Raw genomic sequence first — 15235 nt, forward strand, 5'->3', positions numbered from 1 at the left:
GCTGGCCACCAAAGTCCTCCCAGCCCCAGAGCCCACCCATCCAGGACTGTCCCAGGCTGCTGTGGTCCCACTCTTGACTTCCTCACACATTTTTCATTACTATGATCCCTTTTGCTTGTGTGGAGTGGAAATCTGTTCCCAGGGAGGAGGAACAAAGGCTGGGTGCTTTAAGCCACCATGCTGTGGGCTTTGGGGAGTTTCTGGTGATGTTTTTGGAGGAGCTGCCTTTTCTTTGCTCCTGTTGGAATGCATGTTGTGTACAAACCACAGGGCAGAGCAAACCCACTGCAGGCGTGGGCAGCAACCACCCTGCTCCACACACACAGCACCGACCCAGGAGAGCTGTAGTACAGAAAAGAATCTGCTGTTTAACACCATGTGAAAGTCCTTCAGCTAGGGACACCAACATTTATTTGATTTTTCAGGAAAGCAAGTCCAAAACTTAATTTAAAGCTGTCAGCTGTTTGCAGAGGGGGGAACTGTGCAGAAATCAGGAAGTTCTCAGGGTTGCTGAAGCTGACACACTCATTCACACCACAGAATGTAAGGGGAAATTTAAGGGAGCCTGGGCCTTTCAACGAGAAATTGTCCTTTTTACATAATGAGTGTTTCAGCAGGGAGGTGACACTTTGCCAGCAAGACTCAGAACACTGGGAATGCAAGGGATGCTCAGGAGGTGGGAGAGCAGTGGGGCTATCACAAGAGCTGGGAAAATGAATTGAAAATGTGTATTTCAAGTGAACTTCTATAGTTTGGAAAAGTGATGGGGTTACTCGAAAAGCAGGCTGTGAAGAGATGTTTTAAACTCACACCACATTAAGGTGAAGAGCCCCAACACAGGCTTGTGCTCAGCAAGGCCCCAGCATGGTGCAGCACAGCACATCATTCACTGCCTTGCCCTCCCTTTCTGTAGAAAATATGTTTATTTAGTGGTGGCCAGTGCTTTGTTTACCCATTATGCAGTGACAACAGTGTCCACTGTGTGGAAACCCAGGTTGCATTAGCAAACCTAACAAAGCTGGGGCATCTTTGCATTCCCTCCCTTGTCTGTGTTGACTGAGATGAAACCCCTTTTGCTTTCTTTGTCTCAGAGCACAGCCTTGGAACTGCAGTAGAAAATTCCCTTGATTCCCTCCAGCCGAGCAGAGGCTGCCACAGGGGCAGGTCCATGCCTGACCACGGGTCCTCTGTGCCTCTATGCAAGATGTCTTTATGTAACCCCAGCCTCCGACCCAGATCAGCTTTCACCGAAATGCAGGTTTGCAGCAGCTATTCCAGGGAGGCTCTGCAGGAAGCCTTGTGTGCTGCTGGAGGGTTTTATTTCACTTCTCTGTACAGCTTGTAAAAAGCTTCTTGGAAACCAGATCTTTGCGTTTTACTTAGAGTTCACTTATCTGCCAAAAGCTGTTTCAAGTTACTCTTTCCGAACATATTAAATTAATCCTTAGGTAAGAAGGAAACAGCAACAAGTACTGTGTACCTTTGTTGAGAACTCACCATTTCTAATTATGTGTCCCTCTTCTAAGGTTTAATATCGAGAACTACAAAATGAGGTCAACCTCTATTAAATATAATGACTTTCCCTGTGGAGCTTGCAATGAAAACAGTTTCACAACAAAGGCTTCTATTTAAGGGACAGGAAGTTTCTATTACAAAGTAGTCCCCTAACTTGGTGCAGGGGCTTTGTTTTCATTTGCTGGCTACAACAGAGTGAAAAAAAGATTTGGGTTAAGGCTTTAACCAGTGCTTATCTGAGAAAAACCAGGCAAATTAATACATGAAGATAGGGAAGAACAAAAGCGCTGTTGCTGCAGGAGCTGACCTAGAACCAGTCTGGCATGCAACATCTGTGATCCTGAGCCACACCAGGGCCACCAGGAGCTGCAGTGAGCAAACAAGGAAAAGCAAGAGCAACATGTCAGCATGTCTGCATTTCTATTTTTGCTGCGGGCTGGACACAGTTCCCCATAGGTACCCCAAGAACAGGCAGCGTGGTCTGCTCCTGCAGGAGACAAAATGAAACTTGTAAGGGGTACACGAGCTACTTTTGAAGGCTTCTGGGAAGAGCACCTTTTGGTCTTGCTGGGCAGCTCCTGTGTGCTCCAGGGCAGGGCAGACCCTGCCCAACCAGTAAGTCTGCATATCTCTGTTTTTCAGAGGTGCAGTGGCTGGAGCTGATTGTTGGGTGCTTCTGTAGCTATTTTTGTGGCTTTTTGGCTTGGTATTAAAAGCTAGGTAAGCACAGTGCTGTCTTATTAACTAAATTCTCTTTTACCCCAGAAATAGAGGTAAACATGGCCATACCTTTTCATTATTATTGCTGCTGTCCTGATAGCTTAACCACTGCCAAAGTTTGCTCTTTCTTTAAGGGTATTTTTTTTCTTCCTGCAGCCTTGCAGGAATGTGCCAGGCAGTTGTAAAAACGCTGCTCCTGCCAGGAGCAGGAGGGTTATTTTGGCATCAGCGCGCAGCCCGTACGAGCTTCACCGCCCTAAGGTTCGAGCCGCGTGGAGAGAGCAGCTCGAGAGCGGCAGCCCTGCCTTGTTCAGCTCCGGCTGCCCTGCTCCCCCTTCCCTCGCAGCTCAGCTCGCTGCTCTGCGCTCCTGATGCCCGCAGCCGGCTGGAATGGCATGTCAGTGCAATTTCAGTGTATGGATGCCCCGGTGCGCGGTGACGCGCTGCAGCCTCCCCGCAGGAAGCACGGGCTGACCCTGGGGCGCGCTGGCAAGCGCCATGCGGATCAGCCTTCCCCGCCAGCGGCGGTGCTCGCCCTTTAAGAAAAAGCCTGCAGTAATTTTCCATTACCCTGCACGGTCCTGTCTACGTGGCAAGAATTGTTTGTGGAGGCTGGAGCATCGCGGGTGAGGCGCAAGCCCCGATCCGGCTGCCGTTGCCTGGCTACGCGCTCGGCATGCCGGCAGCACGCCAGGCTCCTGGGAAGCACCTTTGTTCCCGAAAAGGGATTTGAGTTGTGTTTTCATGCCGAAAGCTGGGGACAAATGCTGCTTTTCTCAAGGAGCCTAGCAGAACTGGGCTCTCCAAACAGCACAAGCCAGCCAAAATGCTCAGTAGTAGCAGTAGTAGTAGTAATAATAATAATAAATAATAATAATAAAAACATAGAGTCCATCTCTTGTAGCAGTTTCTCTTCCTTTGCACAAAGAAATATCTTGTAATGAGCTCGTGATGTTGGTTTTCTGTTGCTCTGATCATAACAGTCACTTAATCAAGGTAGAAATACTGTCAGCAAAATCCTCCCCTGCTCTTGCTCTTTCCATCTAATAAACCAGACGGATCGCTGTTGTTCTGCAACTTGATAAACAGGTTATTTATTTTTTTTTTATGTAAGCTCTGGAGTCCTGACAGGAGAGTAGTCTGAAATGCCTACAATATTTCAAATGCTGCCAGCAGAATCTGCAGCAGCAGGAGGAGCTGGTCTGTGTGCTGTCCCTGCTTGCTGGGGCTTAGCTTTAAGTATGGCAGCAGCGTCAGTGCAACAGGCGTTTCCATGATGCCTCAAGCTCTAGGATAGCTTATTTTATCTGTTTGAGGCTTGATACTTATCATTAACAAGAGTTCTGTGCTCCTGCTAGCAGCTCGTGCTGCCAAGGTCTCTCCCAACATCAGCAGATAAACTACATTGGTAGTTGTCACACCACTTCCCTTCTGCAGCAGCTCCAAGAACCCTCAGGAGTTGCTCCCCAGGAGGAATGAATGATTACTTTGGGGTGTCTGGCTACCACTGGAAACCTGAGAATTGAAAAATTAAGTATAAAGTGGAACACACTGAGCATCAGCCTTAATTCTGCTTCATGGAGTATGCAGCCAGAGGGGAATTTTGTGCCGGCATTTTGGCATCCTGCATTGCACAGAGGAACAAACCTCACCCAACAGAGCCCTGGCACAGCTACCCAGGGGTACAGGCATAGCCTGTCCTGCAGCCCTGTCACTGTCACCTGTCTCCTAACCACAACCTGTCTGAGGTTTACAGTTAAGAGATGTTGGTTTCCTGCAGTTTCTCTCACAAATTAACAACGTTCTGTGCTTTCTGGGCCCCTTTTCTGTCCTGTTTCCTCTCACCCAGCCTTTCAACCACCTCCTCCTCATCCCTGCTGCTGAAGGCTCTGTTGCTACCACCCAGCAGCTCCATTGATGCCCCGGCCATCTGGGGACCTGCAGAGTGTTCCCCACCTCTGGGAGAGCTATGCAGAAAGGGTGGAGCAGGGCATGTCTAGCAGCTTGGCTCCATGCCATCCATCACCTGGAGAACGCTGGTCCTCCATCAGTGAAGTGTGCCTTGTCTGATGGGAACGACTGCGCAGATATTTGGGAGGGTGAGTTTCCACATCCCTAGGTCAAAATTTCCCATATGGTTAACTTCATGGGAAGAATCAGCACCTTATCCATGTTACTCACTGCTTGGCTCTCTGCTCAGTGAACTTTTGGACTTTTTTAATCTGTCCTTGGATTGGTTTTTGTTTGTTTGGATTTTTTAAAGTAAACTACTGCCTCTTAGTATTAAAAAACCCCTGTATCTAAGAAAAGATGGGTTTGGCTCTTAAAAACCGGTTGTTAGTAGTAGCCCTTTTTCTTTTCAGTGTGTTTTCAGAAGTGAAAAGCAGTACTTGGGAACTCTTTATTTTTTCAAGAAGGCACATAAACACAGAGGTGTGCAAAGGAGAGTCCTTTTCCAAAATACCTTCCTGTGCTGTGTTTGCTCTAACACACCACCACAGTCGCCTTTGCTTGGGATTTGCTCCACACAGGAAAATGTGGAGGATCTTCACTGCCAGAGGAGGGTTTGCCTCCCTTGTTTGCGCAGTTAGGAATGTGGGTGAGTCACTGCTTTCTTTGAGGGATGAAACCTTCCATCCCAACCCCTTATGCCTTTGTTCGCTTTTAGAACTTTACTGCTGTTGAAGGTAACTCACGCTCCTGTGGCTTCTCTGGGGCTCAGGTTTAACATCTGGTTTCACATTTTGTATTCCCTTTTTAAAAGCACAGAGACGGGACTATATCTTCCCACGTGTGGTCCAAAATCCATAGGATCCTAAAGACCATAGATCAGAGCAGGCAGACCCCCAGCTGGTCCCCAGTGTTTTCAGCACCACCAGGGCAGCAGGGTGTGGCTCTTGAATTGCAACGTCCCTAATTAAAATCGGCAATTTCCAACGACTAAATTAGAGCAGTCTTTGAGGTCATTTCGTTTCAGGAAGGCGAGAAAAGCAGAGAAAGAAAAAATGCGCTAGAAAGACACAAAAGCACAGTTTTCTAACTTTTCTAGCTTTCAGCAATTTAAGCTTAGGGACCTGTGGCCATTTTGTGAATAAATTATCTGATTTCAAAGGTTTGATTTCAAAGGTTTTTAAATGCCTTGAATGATAGTCCTGCTTTAGCAAATGAGGTCCTTACTTTATGGAGAGGCTTAAGTATCAGTTTCAGTTCTTTATGTTTTGCAGATTGAAAAAAAAAAAATATATATATATAAAAGACTTCATAATCATGCCATTTTCCTCGGCTGAAATTTGACATCTAAACCTGATCTTTTTCCATATATAATAGATAGTTTTATTCTTGTGTTGTTTTGGTTTTTTTTAAACACTGTAAATCTGCAAGTTATTCCCAAAAGCCCAGTATTTATATTTATTCCATAGCAAGCATGTGACTGGTGTGACTGCATAATTATATCAAAATGATTTTGAGTTTCTTTTGTTGCAAAATGTTCCAGGGCTACAGATCTGTTTTGAATGCATAATAAGCTCCGGGTATTGAGATTACAAGAGAAACTATCTGCAAAATCCTATGGATTAAGGTCATGCATGAGATATTTAATTCTCCCTCCTGTGAGGTTTGATTGCAAGATAGTGTGCTCCCACTGACTTCTTAAAATGAGAAACCTTGAAAAATTGACCAGATTCTGTCAAATTTGCTGTGCTGCTAGTGGAACTGGAGGTGTTGAAGAAACGGAGTACTGTGAGGAAAAGAAGAAGCAGAGACCAGGAGGGTCAAAATCCCTGCTGGTTCACAGCTTGGAAGTGAGGAAAGACACCAAGACGATTTTTTTTTTAATTGCCACAATTTGAGAATTCAGTATTTGAGAAGGGGCAGCTCTTCCCTCTGTTGCTGTGACTGCAGCAGGGTCTCAAGGCTGCAGCTGGGACCAAGGATCTGTTGTGCCGGGCCAAAGGATGTGTCCTTGGGGGTAAAGGATGCAAAGTGTGGATGGCAGAAATGGAGGTTGTGGGGGGAGCACCTCAGTCCTATGGAAATTCAGTGATATCTCTTCCCCTCACCTCAAATGTATATATGATCAGAGATTTGATGGGAGGTAAAACTGGGTAAAACTCTCTGGGAGACCATTGCTCTCCTCCACATCGGCCAGAAGGCAGATTCAGTGAATTCTTTTTTTTATGGAGGTGGTTGTTCTTAGGCTTTTTAATTATTTTTTTCCCCTCTCCATAAACTGTTGAAAATATCTGATGGGAATAACTTCCAGTAACTGATTCTGTCATACAAATGGGGTGTATCCTTATAGAGAACAAACCACCCAGGGTTCAAGTTAAATATAGATCAGCTGCATGGACTCCCTCTCCAAAAAAGGTGTGGACGTAACAATTTCACCCTGTTGCAGACATGATTAGTCACTGGTGTTCTTCATGCCGTCTGTAACTAGGGCATCACTGCTGCCTCACTGCCTGTCCGAAGGGACCTGGCTGGTGTTTCTGCAAACGCCATTGGGCTGAGGAAGGGGTGGAGAAATGCAGCTCTCAGCCCGGGATATATTTAGTGAATGCAGCTGTGGGAGGCAGCAGGAACAAGAGAGCTTTTGTATTGCCTGTGCTCTCACAGCTCACATGCCTAAATAATCTGCTAGTTTCTTACCCATATGTTTCCTCCCCCTGGTCCCCAATGTTTTTAATTTGAATGTAAAGTTATACTTTAGCCAGAATCCTTCCTAGAGTTTAAAAGTGAGATGTGTTGCACTGTCAGTCTTGGTACAGCACTTCGGACGGGGCAACCTGCAACTTTCAAGGGCACTGGACTTTCTCCATGGCAACTGGGGAAATTTGACTTCATCTCTTAGGGAAGGTAGTGATGTTCAAATACGCCTTTCATGTGCACTGCAGAGCTTGCCTGGGGTGGGAGCAGACCTGCAGTGCTGCTGCGGCCCCTCCCAAGCAAGTAAAATCTGCTTCTTGCCACGGCTGCTGAGCTGCAGTGCAGAGCCTGCTTTTGGCACCCTGAGCACTTCAATGAGCTGTAAGAACTCTGCTGGTCCTCCCGGCATCCCTGGGAGTCTGATCCAATGTTCACTGGTACGTCATGGGATAAAAAAGGAGGACAAAAATAGGACCCAGCTGACCTGCTGGGTCAAGCGGGAGCAGGTTACTGTGGCTGTGCATTAGGACTAATTTGTCTGTGCTCTCTGGCAATGTTCAGACTTGCCCCCAGAGAAAAAGATCGAGGCTGAGAATTCCCTGTGCATCTTCTTCCCTGGCTTGTTCAGTGACATACAACAAGCCACGAGCTGGCCTGCCTCAGGCTTTAAAGGATTATAACAAGTTATACTGCAGCATATAAATTCTTTTTTTTGTCTTGTTCTGATGTGGTTAGGGGGTTGAAAAAACAAGACTGGAGCAGAGTAGTGCTGTCTGGATGGTGGAGACATCACATTTAGAGGGAGACAGACTCTGCCATCGCTTTCCTAGAGCTCGTCCCACCTTAGGGTGTTTTTCCACCCACAGCAGCATTGCTGGGAGATGTTGCAGTGACACATCTGTTCTTGGGCAGAGCAGCACTCTGACCCTTCCCAGCCCACCCTGGACAGCATGGATTTGCTGTTTGTGTGGCAGGGACCTGATATCGTATCGGAAATGCACCTCCTGTGGGTGGCTTTTATCATTCCACCACAGGCCAGCACTGATCCTGACACACATCCAGCTTCTATTAAAACTGTGTGGTGTACGTGTGCAGGATATAGCTGTCCCACCTTTGCATGCTGTGATCTAACAGAGTTTCAGTGGCCAGTTTGTCTATCGAAAGTATTTATTATTATAGGAAAAATGCATCTATGAAGAAATCTGTACGAACACGATGTCCTGGGAGTCCACACGGTCTTTCCCGTCTCGAATCCCGCGGACTGGCTTTGTTTCCGCAGTTAAATGGTTAACAGGAGCACTAATTGGCTCTGAGCGCTCCAGCCCTTTGCAACAGATTATTGGCATGCTGGTAGGAGCAGCTCCCTTCCTTCCCTTCCCCCTTCATTATAAAAACATGTACTGTAGAGAAACCAAATACCACATGGCGCCCTGCGCCGAGCCCGTCACCGCTCCCGCTCCGTGTTCAGCACAAAAACTCCTTTTATATTTGGGAAGCGGAGGGAGAAAATTCTCGAGAGGCAAGATCGTGGCGATAGAGGCTGAATCGGCATATTTATTTACAGTGTGCAGGGGCTGGAGCCCACAACCCCACACACCCACGCCCTGTGGGGAGCAGTCCCGGGGGGGCTCCGAAAGCGGAGGGGAAAGGCCGTTTTATGAGGGAGAACTCTCCCCGTCAGGCTTCGGCTTTGCGGGGGGATCTCGGAAGGTACCGAGGGGCTGAATGTGAAGAGAGAAAAATAAAAGCTTTGCGGGGAAAAAACACAAACAAAAACAAAAAAAGAAGTTGCATTTCTGCTTTCCCGAGGAGCCGTGGGCGTTCTGAGGCAGCTGTCTGCAGAGGCAGGCGCCATTTCGTGAGGCGGCATTAATGCAGCGAGAGGAGACATGTTGTGTTCGTGCAGTTTGGATTTTAAGGTTTTTCTCCTTGGTTTAAAGCAAAAGGCTTATTCATCCCACCTTCACCCTCGTTCAGTCTAAAAGCTTTAGTTTTTTTAATTTGAAGGAAAAAAAGTTATGACAAGTGGGGAAAAACAGGGAAAAGGGGGGAAGTTCTGACAGTTATCGCAGTGTGCAATCAAAATCAGGTCTATCTCCAGGAGACAAAAAATCTTAGAGGTGTACATGGTTCCAGAAATGCCATGAATGGTGTAGGGAGGATAACCAGGATGACAGCGTGGCTGTACACCCAGCCCAGGTGTGCGGGGAAAATGCGATGCATTAGGAATTTTTTAAATAGAGGATTTTTTTTTTTCTGCTAACAAAAAAACGAAACCGGCCTTTTGTGATGTACAGGAGCTGACTTGACGTCCAGGTTTTGAGATACTAGTTTTGATCTAAAAGCCTAGACTATTGCTGCGCTGCAGAACTGTGCTTTTGATCAAAGGAGAAAATAGGAATCGTGGCAGGAGTGAGCTCAGGCTGATGCCCTTCAGTGCAGAACTCCTGGAATAAGCTGCAGCATTTTCATTAAGGGCTTTTGGTATGGGAGTTGACTTTTTACCACTCCGGGACCTTTCACTTGCAAAATGCATTATAAGGCTCATTTGTTTAACAAGTCTCTGGGAGCTGGAAGAGGGAGAATTAATGCTGGCATTTGGGAATACAACTGATAGTGCTGCATTTGATTTTGGTTTCATGTCATTATTTTCTGGTTTCAGAGGCAGGAAAAGCTGCTCATTTATTTTTCATGTAGCTGTATTTTTTCTCCTGGCTTCTTAAGGAGGCAGAGCTCATTATGTGGTGCTGTTAAAGGCCTGGAGCTTTTGATCTGATGTTCAGTTCCAACAAATTTCTGTTCTAGAGGTTCTGCACTTTGAGGAAGGCTGCACGTTACAGAGATGAATCAGTGCATCTTCTAAAGGAAGAACTACAAAATGAGTGCAGAGGGTCTCTGTTTATTTTCCTTGCTGACCCATCAATGACCATCTCTCTGCCAGCTGACGGGTCCGTAATGTGTAGCTCAGAAATGTTGCAGCCTCTGTGGGAATATGGTGTGGGATTGGGAATGCTGCAGCAGTGCAGCACGCTTGGGTGTGGGGCTGCTGACTCCCAGGAAAGCAGCCGTTGTTATTTCAGCTGCTCACAAAAGACTTGAAAACTTCCAGCCACAGTATGCAAATCCCAGCTAGGTTTTCAAGGAGTATTAGTCAAATTTAAGACTCCTCCATGTTATATGCAGCTGAATTTTGCAAGGTCTTTGATCTCCTTGCTCTGGGTCTAAAGGTTCCTTTTCAAGCTTGTCACCTGCAAAGATTTCTTTCAGACGATGATTCCTTTATTACAGAAAAGCCTCTTTGCCATCTCACAACCATTATTTTTCTTGATTGCCCTTTTCTACTCTTCTAAGGTTATATTCCATCTGCAGTTCAAACATAACCGCCGTGCAGTGCACTCATCAGCAGCAATCAATGTAGAAGAACTCTAGCGTGATATTCGTGTATATCCTTGGTTTGTTTGTCTAAGACTGTGCATTATAATGATAACATAAAGCATAAAATAGTTTCCATATATAAAAATCACTTTTTCAGCATATACTCATGTGCCTTTTGGAACCTCTTAATTAGGTTATGTTTTTCCCTAAACTTAATTCCACATTATTAACAGCACTTGAGTAGACTTCAACATTCCAATTTTGGTTACAATTTTCATTCTGTTCAGTGTGTGTGTGTATATATATATGTATATACAAAAAGATAATCCTTTATTAATCTTTTGAGCAGAACAGTTTTTGTTTGTGCAGCAGAAATTTTGTGCCTGAATGTTCATTATCAGCACCTGATATGCTAGCCTGGAGCACAATAGCTTAATAATTGGAGTTTAAGGGGAGAAAAAAAAAAAAAGCTAGTTAATAAAGTCACAGTGTTTCATTTTCATGCATGTTATGATTGTAAATTATTCAAGCATTTGCCTTTAGCTCCTACACATACGAACTTATGCTCTCCACACATTTTTTCCCCAAAGTGCTCTATGGTTTCCTTTGTCTTACACCCTAGGTTGGAGTATTCAAATGTGCTGTTTAATATCAGTAGCATGTGTGCCTCGTTACAAGAAAATCTGAGATAATTTCCAAATTAAAACATTTTATTTTGACCTATTTGTTTTGACTTCTGTCTCACGTTTGGTCTCTTCCTTGCCAATACTCTGTTTTAGGGAAGGTTTTTAAAGGTGTACTGAAGGAGAGGAGTAAGAGGTGAAGTACATAGCACAATTTATATTCTTTCTTTTGTCATTATTAATAAAAATATGAAAGAAAAAGAAGTGTTGGGGAAATTTAAAAGAATGCTGATGCAATTATATCTGTCTGTGCAAAGCTGCAACGTGCTTGCTCTTACTCTTGAAATTTAGACCTCTGCTTCAGGTTTTCTTTCCCTTCTACAGACTGGATTAATTCATTTCAGTTGCATTTTCCAAGTACTGCCATACATGTTCATCCCTAATTCACTTCATGTGCTTCCAAATCCTTAGGACAACATTAGGTTTAGACACCAAGAAAAAACTGGAGTGATTCCACGGGTCTAAATGTAATTACTCAGCCCTGAATTAAAGGCACAGGCACGTAACTTATGTCCCATGTGTTTGGAGTAACAAGAAGAAATCAAAATCTCAGCTTTTGTCATTAAAGTAAATGTTTCTACACTTAAGACACATTTGTAGAAGTGATAGACTCTGGTTAGATGCATGATTAAATCTTGAAGAAAATAAATCTTGTTTTGGGCGCATAGAACCTTGTTGTGATCTTCCTCTGGGTGAAATGGTATTGAAGGTGACAGTCAGATTTTTCAGGTGGTGATCAAGCACTGTGCGTGTCTCAGCCAAGATATCTTGTGTTTGCTCTGCTGCTTTAATTGCACAAAAAGCCATTGACCTGATTTTGTGAGAGGATTGTACCAGCAGTGTTTTCTAGGGCTGCTTATGTTTTCCCACAGCTTGCTGCCTAATATAAAACTTCAACTATTAAAAAGTGCACTGTGAATGGTTTTAAGCTGAGACAAGATTGTCACCCTTGCTGGGTTGGTCGGAGAGAGGGGAAGTATTTGTTTCAGCGTGAAAATCTTGTCTGCAACAGTTACAGCTGGTAATCCTGGAGTTTATGTGCCTGACTTGCCCAGAGCTGCTCTAGTCCCTGGGCTGATGAGCTTGCTGAGTTGGGTAAAGTCCTGGTAAGAGCCAGTTTATAACGAATTGATTGTAGGAAGAAGATACAAAAGATCATGGGAAACATTAGCCTGACAGAGGAGCTGTTTCTGTTCAGGTGACATTCTAATCCAAGTGTGTCGGTGCCTCTACTACAGCAAAAATTGGACTCCACATCTAGCAAGTATTGACAAATACGAAAAAGTTTGTTTTGAGCTGCTACATAAGTGGTCTTTTATATATATGGTGCACTACAACAGGGTGATTCAGTGCTTTTTCACACTATGAAATAAAAAAAGTATATGCTTGTAAGATTTCAGAAAAAAGGTACCATTCCTTTTCCCTGCATGTGGCAATTTACTGAATAATGCATCATTTTGTCAACTTTTATATACCAATCAATAAATGCCCTACGGTGCCACCTGCACACGGGAGAAGAGAATGAAGATCATTATAGAAACAGGCTTGAAACTTGCTTGAAATAAAAATCCCAATTCTATACTTGTGGTTTTGGAGGCCTGGGCTGTTTTTCTTTTCATTCTAGAGTAGCTGTAATTTATCTTGTTCAGTCTGAGTGAAATTCCTCATGTTTGCAAGGCCGGTATGAAACCCTTTGCCTCCAAAACTCCAAGGAGATTTACCAAGAAAATATAGTTGTTGTTACAATCATCATCATCATAACTTTCCAAAGTCTCCACTAGAACTCAGATGGAGAGTGCGTAAAAATAAAAATTTGAGCTTATAGTTGGATATTTTTTTTGTCCTGCGTCCTTTGATTTTGACGTGTAAACACATATTTGTGCTAAGCCTGTTTTCCCTTTTCTGATCATATTCCTCAAACACTTAAGCAATCAAGCATTACTGGCTTTTGTTTGCAGGAAATAAGTTTCAAGGATGGTCATGTAAATACCTTTGGAAAATGAGATTTAAATGTGCATAAGGAAGTAATTATGCTAGAATCATGCTAGAATTTGAAATTATCTGAATTTACAAAAAAAAATCCATTGTCTATATCTTCTAAAAATTTTACAGCTACATTTAAAGTCCAGCTATTCTGAAGATTTGGCTTAAAAGTTGTAAAGTGTTCTGACTCATTATGTAACAATTCCTTAACATATTGGAAAATGGGAGAACAATATCAATTTTGAAATGTAAGATGGGATTAGGCTCCCTTAATTATGCTGATGTTTTTGGGATTTTCAAAACATCCCGTGACTCTGCAGACTCTGTTTCCAGCCAGAATGGTGAGATAAAGAACACTGCTTGCAACTCCTACCATTTAAAGGGATTTTAAACCCTATGACCACGTCTAATCCTTGTATGGTTCCAGTCCTGCAAGTTTCCAGGCAGGGAACTTGATCAGTGCAGAGCAGTTCAAGTGTGTCAGCCAGGTCACAGCACCTGCCGTGGTGTGCTCTACTCTGGCATTACAGTCCCTGGGAAGGTGCACTTCAGTTTCTTATTTGCTTTCAAAGGTGATGTCAGCAGTAAGCAATAATTTTTTTCATGTAACGAGACATGTAATACCTTGTTAACACTTTTATAAATTCCAGTGTCTAAGTGGAGACAGGTAAAATGGTCAGTATTTTTCTACCATGTCCCAGTACTCTTATAAAAGTTTTCCAAGCCAAGCAGAATAGTTTGTTACCTAAAAGGTGACCTTGAAAAAACAGGACATTCCATACAAGAAGTAGGGGCTAAAGAAGGGGGTAAAGAAACAGGTTTGTTGTTCCAAGCTCCAGTGGTTTACTTTAAGAAGCAATTAAACATATTACTATCCTGTCACCCACATTATTTAAGTTTGAAACAGTCTAGAGTTTTAAACTCCCATAGGATTTCAGCAGAATAAGGACTACTGCGTCTTTCTGACTTTTCTTATACTTCTAAGGCTGTCATTGAAGGCAATAGCTGTATGTTAGACATGGACCAAATACAGCATAAATACCTTGACTGAGATGAACTTTATTTCTTACATCCATTTAAGATGGCAGCAAGGGTTAGTTTGAAGGTGATCTGTAATAAAAACAAAGAACTTTGAGTCTCAAACCTCCTTAAGAAAATTGGATTTGGTTTCCCAAGAAAAATGTGTGTATATTCCCTAGCAGAGTTAATATAAAGGATAATAATTAATCCTCTCACTAGACAATAATTGCTGGTCTGCTATTTGCTTTATTGTATAGAGGAACTCATGCAAAACTGAAACAGCGAGGTGTGTCGGTTGTTAAGGAGCTCTTAGATCTAAACTTTGAGCTCAGGCCACAAGATCACGTGTACAGTAACAGTACTGACTCTGATATGTTGTGACCAACAAGCTAAAAATTTGTTTAGGAGAGACCATTAAGTCCCATAAAATATGTTGAATCAATTTTTGACTTCCATTTCTTCTTTATATTTTTTATTAATAACTTACTTTCTTTTGAAAGCAGGAATATAAAGAGCTGAATCTTGGTCAAAATGGCTTCACTTTGAATAAATTGAAAAAACACTGGGGTTTGGCTTAGATCGAAAGATTTTTTTCTTTACCATATGTTTATAACACTGATAAGAATTTGTTTCTAATTATTCACAGTAATAAATCTTTTTTTGCTGCTCACAAGGTTCATCATTCTGAACATGAGCCCCATGGAAGTGCCAGCAAACCCCCCATATTAACATAATCTCAGTTTTTGGTGTTAAAGCCTAGGAACAAAAAGGGCATATGTAAAAGTTCTCTTTATGTGTGTCGATGTGTTTGCAATTATTCATTACCGGCTGGAGCAAAAGTCTGGATTTCAATTCCAGTTCCAGACTTGAAGCAGAATGAGCAGTACCAGTTCATTGTAGAAGTGAGTGTTATCCTTGCTGCTGCTGGGTTTATTGCTTGTCTTGTGGCAGTAGCAAAACGCTTTAGCTGGGATCTATACACCAGAGTCATCTTCACCAGTCACATGGGGAATGTGGTTCCATGCTTGGAAGGTGACTTTGTATCTACTTGAGCAGTTACTGTGATTTTAATCGTCAATTACTGAGGAAGGAAACAAAAGGGGAGGGGAAAAACCAGATTGTTTGACCAACATATTACAGGTTCCATACAAAATCTGAAAATAGAGCCGCTGCTTGATTCAGGACAAAGTGACAACTTCTATAAACACCCAGTTCACAGGAAGTTAAATGCCTCCCACAAACAGCTCGCTGTGCTCAAAGGGCATTCCATATCCTGTTTGCATATTCTCTGTCCA

The 15235-nt window shown here is 43.4% G+C and overlaps 1 protein-coding gene across 2 annotated transcripts in view; it reads left to right on the forward strand.

Annotated features, from left to right (window-relative positions):
- Nucleotides 1-4066: 4066 nt before the first annotated feature.
- The window catches only part of CHD2 (chromodomain helicase DNA binding protein 2), an 83849-nt gene continuing 72680 nt past the window's right edge, over nt 4067-15235 (forward strand). The window contains exon 1 of one of the 2 annotated variants that reach the window (XM_039723080.1): nt 4067-4334. The gene's annotated coding sequence lies outside the window, so the exon portion shown is untranslated. Of the gene's footprint in view, nt 4335-4669; nt 4835-15235 lie in introns of those variants that run through there. The other variant, XM_039723079.1, reaches the window with a different exon arrangement.

This window comes from Passer montanus, unplaced genomic scaffold (genome assembly GCF_014805655.1).
Source record: "Passer montanus isolate IOZ18808 unplaced genomic scaffold, ASM1480565v1 scaffold5, whole genome shotgun sequence".
NCBI lineage: Eukaryota > Metazoa > Chordata > Aves > Passeriformes > Passeridae > Passer > Passer montanus.